Consider the following 10302-nt stretch of genomic DNA (forward strand, 5'->3'; position numbering starts at 1 on the left):
TAAAATGTTAATTATAGTGTCAGTTGTTTCCTAACAGACATATGAACATATGCAATGCATTACTGTATCAATTGGGTATTTATCTTGACAGAATATAGAGTTTAAAAACTGGTGGTCATTTTGATCGCCCATTGTCGTTTTAGGTAGGAGTGAAATCCCAGTTATTCTAGTGTTAAAACAGGGCATAGTCTGGAGATGTTTCACAGATGTAAAAAGGCAAACTGGGAGACAATGTTTATATGACTGGAAAAGGAAAGGGTACTATTTAAGATAACACCAAGGCTCTTAGCCTGAGTATGGTGGCTCCAGCAAAGGGGAGTGAGCAAATATTAGTTTTTGAGAGTGTAGATTTAGTGCCAACGAGGAGTTGCCCAGAATTTACTACTGTTGAATTTCAGATAGTAATCCATATCTGTATATCATGGAGACAAGCAATGAGGGTACTGGAGGGAAGAGTGGAAGTGCGCTTAGTATACACATAAAGTTGTGTATCATCAGCATGGCAGTGGAAATGGATACCATAGTGCCGGACGAAAGTTTGCAAAGAGGGCGGAGGTAAATAATAAAAAGGAGTGGCCCCAACACTGAACGTTTGAAACTCCATGAGGAACTATCAAACTTTCTGACCGGTAATTCTGAATTTATACAAAATGTGTCCTGTCTGTAAGGTAGGAAGCAAACCACTGATACACAGTGCCCCCAACCCCACTGCTAGTCAGTCGATCCATGAGGAGCTGATGGGTTATAGTATCAAAGGCTGCGGTGAGGTCAAGGAGGATGAGAATAAAGAGAACACCAGAGCCAGCTGCATGAAGGAAGTCAAGGTGATCTTAACCAGGGCTGTTTCTGTGCTATGTTTGGGGCAAAAGTGAGATTGGAATTGTTCAAAGTGATTATTGTTATCAAAGTAGATCTGGAGTTGAGATGCAACTACCCTCTCAAGGATGTTGGAGATGAATCGTAAATTGGAAATAGGCCAGTAGTTGTTTTGGTCAGTAGAATCTAAATTAATTTTTTCAGAGTTGGTCTGATTATGGCAACTTTCAGTGAAGGTTGAACTGTACCAGTGGACAGACAGGAGTTGTTGATTGAGGTTAACAGGGAGATGATCGAGGGCAGACATCTTTTAACTAAGGTTGTGGGAATTGGATCAAGGGGACTTGTGGAGGTGCTAGACATAGTAATAAGTTCAGAAATGTCATTTTTCAGTTGGAAGACTGAAGTCACATAGGACAGTTTCATGGTGCTTGCTGATGGTAAGTCAGTCTGCATGACATTAGCAGAGACTAGCTGCTCATGAATTGTACTAATTTTGGAGTTGAAAAACTTAAAAAAAGCAGACCATTGTCCATTAGAAAGGTTACTGTTCATATTGGTTTCAGGTTTATTTAGTAACCTTTTAACTATGGAGAAGAGAGTTCCAGTATTCCCTTCAACTGTACTGATGATATTTGCATAACATGATGTTTTAGCTGTTGAAAGACAATTTTTGTAATTGAGTATATGATTTGAATACATTTGTTTGTGAATACCAAGTCCAGTCTTGGTGCAAAGCCTCTCAAGGCACCGACCTATAGCCTTGAGCTGACATAATTCAGGTGTGTACCAGGGAGCAATATGGCCAAATAAGACAACCTGTATTTTCCAGAGGGCTAAAGTATTAAGTGTAGAAGATACAATATTATTATAGTAGTTAGTCAGTAAGGTCAGGGGGTGATGAGGTGGGAGCAGGAATGGGGTTTGAGGTAATTAAATTGCGGAGATCATCTGGATTAACATATCTAATGTTGTGGTCTGATATGGTATGATACACCCTTGATTTACTGAGCAGTATGTTGGTGTTGACTAACACAGCTTTATGGTCAGAGATGGGCTGTTCAACAGAGGTGATGTTATATGGTGTGATGCCGGAACTGCAAACCAAGTCAAGGATATCACCCTTGGTGTGGGTTGTAAAGTTGACATATTAAAAGTTAGATCAAATCAATCTAACATTGCTTTAAAATATTTAGTGAACATATTGCCAGTGTTATCAAAATTAACATTTAAGTCTCCCATTAGGATTAAGTTCGGAGACATTGCACTAAAGGTGGGTAAAACAGTTGAGAGTTCAGTGATAAAAATATTTGATGGCTTAGGTGGTCTGTACAGAGCAGCAATAATGAAACGGAGGTTGCGGCAGGAAAGTGTGGGATGTAAACCATCAGCCATGTAGAGAAGACTGTACGAGATGCTGCAGGTTGGCTGTTAGCATTCAGCTACGTGGCCTGTTCGGCTGCACTCTATTAGTTCTGAAGAGGGAAAAACGATCCCAAAACAGATAAAAATTGTCATTAAAACCTATATTTTTAGCTCTGCAGGTGGAGATGAGCCACGTGTGCAGGCTGAGAATTCTGCTAAAACACCCTGCTCCACAGTGTCAGAATCGGACCTGAAATAAAAACAGGCTTTCCACAACTAAAAAGCTGAAAAAGTCATTAAAATCCCTTTTGGTTAACTCAGACTGCTGAAGAGCTACATTGTTTGTCTCCACATGAACGATCCCTCGTTTGGTGGAGGACAGGAGTGAGCGCAACAGCCCTGGGAGCTTATTCAGGATATCAGGGACTGTGGCTACAGGGAAACAGTGTGTAGCTGCATTGAGAAAATGGATGTTCCTGATTATGGAATCCCCAACTATTAATGTGGCTGGAGAGTACACGATCCACATTATGTGTGGAAATCACCGACTGGGAATATGGTGTTCGAGCAAGCGAGTGTTATGATGAAGCCGCAACATCAGCTCTGAGTATGGATTTCCCTGGTGGCTAAGGCAAGGAAGACTTCACGAGCATCTAATCACGGCCTCTTTCAGGCTCTTGACGGGAAGAGGAGATCACCATCTGGATTAAGGTCTGTTGAATTGGCTTCACAGTTGGATGGTGAGCCACCTGAACTCTGTTAGCCACTAGCAGGGAAGCTGCAGTGTCAGCATGTGCCATTTTCGCAGAAAGGTCCAGATCAGGACACGTTGAAACCGCAGAGGAACATCGGCTTGGTGGACCTGAGAGTCGTCAGACAGGGTCGCATAGGAGTTGGAGAGGCTTAGATGAGGGGATTAGGCAGCCCCGTCCGAGCCTCTCTTATGACTGCGGACCACCACTTCAGCCCAGGATGGCTGGTGGTTAGGTGCTGAGCAGGAAGAGAGCTGTGGACAAGTGGAATGATCCCACAAAACTGTCCTGGATGGTTGCATTGAGAGGGGCAGTCAAAAGCCACGTCCACTAAGTTGGTCAAAAGGGAGTCTTTCTTTCTTTTTCTGATTTTCCCCTTTATTCTCCTCAGTTCTACTGGGCCAATTACCTCACTCTTCTGAGCCGTCCCGGTCGCTGCTCCACCCCTTCTGCCGATCCGAGGAGGGCTGCAGACTACCATATGCCACCTCCAATACATGTGGAGTTGCCAGCCGCTTCTTTTCACCTGACAGTGTGGGAGTTTCGCCAGGGGGACGTAGCGCATGGGAGGATCACATTATTCCCCCAGTACCCCCCCCCCCGAACAGGCACCCCAACGGACCAGAGGAGGCACTAATGCAGCGACCAGGACACATACCCACATTCGGCTTCCCACCTGCAGACACGGCCAATTGTGTCTGTACGGACGCCCAACCAAGCTGGAGGTAACACGGTGATTCGAACTGGAGTTCCCCATGTTGGTAGGCAATGGAATAGACCGCTACGCTACCCGGATGCCCAAAAGGGGGTCTTTCTTTTAGAGTTTGGGAGCTGTCAGTTTCATTAAAGAAGAAACTACATGTGTCACATAATAAGCTGATCAGGGTTGTGATGAATATGAACAACAATTTTACTCTTTATTTGCCACAATAGGGTTCAAGTGTTGTTAGCTGAAATTATTTTCTACTACACAATAACAATTCATAAATGCTGCTGACAGTACAGCTAGTGTGTAGATTGTTTGCTTTGTGTGCAGATTTCAATCATAACAAAGATGTACATGGTAACAATGAGAAGTCATATAATGGCTTGTCTGAGTGAGTTGCGAACCATGTGTTGAATTTGAATCAGACTCACTGAAGTTTATGCCCACAATCCCAAACTCTGTCAGGTCTAGGAGAGAATCCACCGTGATAAAATCAGATGAGAACCATATTTAAATTATTATGTTCTGGCCATGGTATTCGCTGACATTTTATAGAAAACCTCTTATTACCAAACCAGCGAGTGTTTGGTTGGCAGAGTGAGTTTTTTTTTTAAATATTTCTTTCTCTCTTCTTTTTTTTACATTTCATACTATGTTATACTATTGTGGTGTGTATTTCTATTGGTTAGGTTTTGAGTTTTGCCATATTTTTGTTTTGCTTTCGCTGCTCGACATCATAGATTTCTCCAAGCTGACGAGGAAACACGGACTTAGGATCCGTCTGAGTTTCTCTTGTTCAGTGGAGGAGTGTGGGTTAGCGGTGGCAGAGGTTGTTGGGGCCGACAATGTTAAATCTGCCACCAGAATGAATGGAGCAGTGGTGATTTTTGTGGATGAGGTGGAGACGGCTAACATCATCATCACGAATGGCATTGTAATGAATGACACGTATGTGCCGGTGCTGCCCCTGGCTTCACCAACCAGGAAGGTGATTCTGTCTAATTTCCCTCCATTCGCCAGATATGAAGTATTGGAAAGAGAGCTTTCCAGACATGGTAAAATAGTGTCCCCCATTAAAAAAACCCTGTCTAGGTGTAAGTCTCATTCACTTAAGCATGTGGTTACTCACAGGAGATAACTGTTCATGATTCTGAACAATAGCAACAACGAATTAAACTTGTCTTTTCGGCTGAGAATTGATGAGTTTGATCATATTTTGTATGCTACATCAGAATATATGAAATGCTTTGGTAGAGAGGGACATGTGGTCAGATTTTGTCCAGAGAAACCTGCTGGTGCATGGCAAAAAGCTTCTGATCAGACTACTGGAGAAGGAACTACTGGAGAAGGAACATTAGGGCAATCAGACAAAGAGCAAGGAGACACATCTGAGATAAATGTAACAGATGTGGATAGGAGGAAACCCTCAATGACAGTTTTCCAGCATGTATTAGCTCTGCAGAAGACAAACACAACACGTTTCGGTTTCTCTTCTGCACCTCTGCTCCTCATCAATGCAATACGCGCTGTCAGATTTCATCCGCACATTATCCCAACAAAGTTTTAACTCGTTCCTCTTCAAAACTCAAAATGAACTATGAAAAAGATACAAAAGGAAACAGTGCCACCAGGTGGGCAAAGTAAAATGTGCATGGGGGGTTACTAAACAGACACAACGGAAATTATAACATCTAACAAGGAAAACACATACCTGCCAGAAGACCAACACAACATATTTTCGGTATCTCTTCTGCGCCTCTGCGCTTACACATCCAAAATAAGTTTACAGCACGTTTAGTCGCATTATACAGCGCGGCCTGCCGTCATAAAATGGCGGCGGCAACACGTTTTAACTACACTTCTACAACCTTCGACAAAAATATTATTTAGCTATAAAAACTACATAAAACCGCTGGTTAATGTTATCGCATTTGCAGCAAAACAATTTGCATTAAACCTTACAACATTAGCGGTTCGTTTTTCAAAGAAAACAATGAAATAGCGCCTCATCGATGCAATACTCCCTGTGTGAAAAGGCGGAAGCTACGGAAGCACTAGAGCTACAGAACGAGTGACGTGAGTAACGTCATTTCCGCAGGGAATATGAATAACCATAAATTAAAATAACGCAATAAGATGAATTTCACAAATACTTAACAGAATTATTAAATGATAAATAAATTCGAAAATACTATTTGGAAATATAGAAATTAAGAGCATTTTTTTAACTCCGTTGCATAAAAAAAGGAAGGCGGAGACAGGTGGGGGACATCAATAAAGATGGTGGAAAAGGGGAGGAGGAAGTAAAGGTGTTGGAGAAAAAGAGGCTTTGAAGTCATCAGTAATGAACGAAAGGAAGCAAGATAGTCTCAGAGCAGTGAGACAGGTGGTGGTGATGAAAACATTGGGGAGGGGAGGGGACAAGGAAGACTGTAAAACAGCTGTGGCTGGGCCAGAGGAGATGCTGACCGGAAGTGTAGATATCGATATGATTCTGAACGAAAGTGTTCATATCGATATGGTAGATGAGGAGAGCAGTCTGACTGTCACTTCTCAGGAAATAAAATCTGAAATCAACAATAGTGGTTCAACGGTGAAGAAGGTGATAAGAAAACAGAAACAGACGGGTGGGGGGAATGGTGGAGAGTGACTCCAGTGATGAAGATTTTTCTGATACAGACAGTGTGAGTGAGCAAACTTATGAGGTTGAGAAAATAAAACAGTTCCTACAAAAAACAAAGAATGGGAAACGAGTGAAATTGGAACATTACTTTCCAGATAAAGGGATTTTTCTTAATTTGGCCAGATCAAAACTGAATACTAAAGGAGAAGGAGGTTTTACTGAGCAGGAAATGCTACAGACTAAATAAAACAGCACATACAATCTGTCAAAAATAAATCCTTTAGCTTGATTTTTAATTTTCGTCAATCAGCTGTTGTCTGACATTGATCACTGTCTGTTTTTCTCGTTTTTACCCCCCCCCCCGCAAATGAATAATTTTAAAATTGGCTCATTGAATTTAAATGGAGCGATACACATCAGGAAAAGGATGTAGCTATATGAGCTGATGAAGCTGAAAAGTGTTGGTGTGATGTTTGTCCAGGAAACAAACAGTAAAACTAACTTGAGATCAAGTGGGACGGGGGAAGTGATTTTAAGCTCTAACCTCAGTGAGTGGAGGAGTAGCTGTTGTCTTCTCCAAAAAGTTCTGGCCAATTACTCATGAAATTAAAAGTACTAGAGGGAAAACTGATGGTGGTCAGAGCCAAGTTTGAGAGTTTCACATTCACTTTTACCAATGTATGGCCTGGCAGCCTGTCTAGGGTGTCTCCCTGCCTGCCGCCCAATGACTGCTGGGATAGGCTCCAGCATCCCCGCGACCCTGAGAGCAGACTCAACAGTTTGAATAATGGATGGATTAGATTAGATGGATGGATGCTCCAAATGTCGGCTCAGATAGAGTCCAGTTTATAAATAGTTTAAGTGACACTTTGTCTAGTTGTAGCGCAGATGATTTCTTTTTTTAGGAGGTGATTTTAATTGTACTCAAAATTATTATTTAGACAGGAATCATGCTGAACCTCATGATGCCTCTAAAAGAGCAGTTAATAATGTCATAAAAACACATGATCTCTGGAGAAGATTGCACAGCGAAGACAGACAGTACATCCAGTGAGCTCATACAAAGAACATTTTATTTCCCTGGCTAGACTAGATAGATTTTATTGTTTCAAACATCACTTTAATATTTTTAAGATGTATAGCATTTTACCTGTAAACTTCAGTAGTCTGCAGTGATTCTATTGCAAACATTAAAAACGGAGTGCATACTGGCATTTCAACACCAATCTATTGTGTGATGCTAATTTTAAAGATATTTTTAGTTTTTTCTGGAGGGTTCGTGGGTCTGAAAAGAACAGTTTTGCTTGTTTGAGACAGTGGTGGGACTGTGGGAAGGTTAAAACCAAGCAGCTCTGTCAGCAATACACTATGAATGTCACGCAAAACATTACTAGATCATTGAGAGCTTTAGAGATTGAGATAGTGGAACTCCAAGATTTAGTTGAGCCCACAGGGAATCGGGGAATATTGAAGCTCTCAAATAAAAAAAACCTTTTAAAAAAGCTTTTTTAACTGACCTACTTGGCACGAAAGCTCAGGGAGCACTGGTTTGCTCACGTTTCCAGAGCATCAACTAGATTGGGGCTCCATCCAAGTTTTTCTTTGGTTTGGAAAAGACGAATGGGCAGAGCAGGTACATCCACACCTTAAGCTTCAGCTGAGGGAAAAGAGCTCACAGAATCTCACAATATCCGAAGACGGGCAGTGTTGTTCTACTCTGAGCTGTATAAAACATAATATGTGGAGAGTGAACGGCTGTTTGAGAGTTACTGTGAGAGTTGTTACTGTCCATCTCGAGCTGGGTCCTCCAGCTCGGGATGGACAGAGGAAGAGTCCTGGGCATTGACGGTCTTCCTATGGAGTTTTAAAAAAAATCCTTCTGGAATGAACTTGGTCGAGACCGTATGGAGGTTTTCAATGAGAGTTTTGAAAATCTGACACTGCCTCTGAGCTGCAGGAAAGTAGTCATTAATTACTCTGCTGCCAAAGAATGGATACCTTTGGTGGCCAGTCTCCCTCCTCTGCTCAGATTATAAAATCTTGTGCAAGGCGCTGGCTAAATGCCTCGGCTAACCGGTTTAAACAAGTGATGGATAAAGTAATTCACCTGGACCAGACTTACTGTGTACCTGGTAGGCCCATCATAGACAATGTGTCTTTAATCAGAGATGTTTTGGATGTTTCTAGTTCTTCGGGCACATATATTGGTCTCATCTCATTACATCAAGAAAAAGCATTTGACAGGGTTGAGCCCCTTGAGCTCTGGAAAATTTTGGTCTCAGCCTGCGTCTCATTGCTATGATCAAAGTTTTGTACCAAGACATTAAGAGGGTATTGAAGATAAATGGGGGCTGTGTGTTCCTTTCACAGTACACAGAGGTGTAAGATAGGGCTGCTCTCTATCTGGAATGTTCTATGCATTATCTATTGAACCCTTGCTACACAAAATGAGGTCCTGTATTGATGGTTTGGTTTTACCAGCTTTTAATACTGCTCATGTTTTATCAGCTAATGCTGGTGATGTCATGGTCCTGATTAGAAACCAATCTGACATTAATATTGTTGACAAAATTTTGTTTGAATTTGGTATTATTTCTGCGGCAAAGGTGAACTGGCGATAAAGTTAAACTTTGTCAGTTGGAAACTGGTCTGGTGGTCTTCCATTTTTACCAGGGGGTTTGGGATGGAAAAAAATATGATATCAGATATTTGGGTGTTTATCTTGGTTAAGGGGGGGGGAATGAAGATAAAAGTATGAAGAAATATAGAAATATGAAGAAAAAAAGATAATTAAAGCAGGATGAAACTCCCTACAAGATTTTAAAACATTCTTAAATTTAGGTGTTGAAGGAAATGAATGTGGGGACTTCCACTGGCAGTTCTTAACCTGCTCAAGACAATTTGAATTTGCCAACATTAAATCCAGAAGAGGTCAGTACGCAAGAAGGTCCTGGGTTCAAGCCCTGGGGTAGTCCAACCTTAGTGGGTCATCCCGGGACATCCTCTGTGTGGAGTTTGCATGTTCTCCCTGTGTTTGCGTGGGTTAGAGCATGTTAGAAAAGATGAAGGGAAGGTTAATCAAGTGGAAATGGCTGCTCCCTCAAATGTCTTTTAGAGGAGGAGCTCTAGTTATTAATAATATTGTATCATCAGTACATAAGTATTCACACCCTTTACTCAGTATGTGGTTGAGGCACCCTTGGCAACGATTACAGCCTCAAGTCTTCTGGGGTATGAAGCTACAAGCTTGGCACACCTATATTTGGGGTATTTCTCCCATTCTTCTCTGCAGATCCTCTCAAGCTCTGTAAGGTTAGATGGGGAGCGTCACTGCACAGCTATTTTCAGGTCTTTCTAGAGATGTTCAATGGGGTTCAAGTCTGGGCTCTGGCTGGGCCACTCAAGGACATTCACCAACTTGTCCCAAAGCCACTCCTTCGTTGTCTTGGCTGTGTGCTTAGGGTCGTTGTCGTGTTGAAAGGTAAACCTTCGCCCCAGTCTGAGGTCCTGAGCACTCTGGAGCAGGTTTTCATCAAGGATCTCTCTGTACTTTGCTCCATCCATCTTTCCCTCGATCCTGACTAGTCCCCCAGTTCCTGCCACTGAAGAACATCTCCACAGCATGATGCTGCCACCACCAGGCTTCACTGTAGGGATGGTATTAGCAAGGTGATGAGAGGTGCCTGGTTTCCTCCAGATGTGACATTTGGCGTTCAGGCCAAAGAGTTCAATCTTGGTTTCATCAGACCAGAGAATCTTGTTTCTCATGGTGTGAGAGTCCTTTAGGTGCTTTCTGGCAAACTCCAAGCTGGCTGTCATGTGCCTTTTACTGAGCAGAGGCTTCCGTCTGGCCACTCTACCATAAAGGCCTGATTGGTGGAGTGCTGCAGAGCTGGTTGTCCTTCTGGAAGGTTCTCCCATCTCCACAGAGAAACGCTGGAGCTCTGTCAGAGTGACCATCGGGTTCTTGGTCACCTCCCTGACCAAGGCCCTTCTCCCCCGATTGCTCAGTTTGGCTGGGCGGCCAGCTCTAGGAAGAG

Source organism: Lampris incognitus, chromosome 2, assembly GCF_029633865.1.
Source record: "Lampris incognitus isolate fLamInc1 chromosome 2, fLamInc1.hap2, whole genome shotgun sequence".
Taxonomy (NCBI): domain Eukaryota; kingdom Metazoa; phylum Chordata; class Actinopteri; order Lampriformes; family Lampridae; genus Lampris; species Lampris incognitus.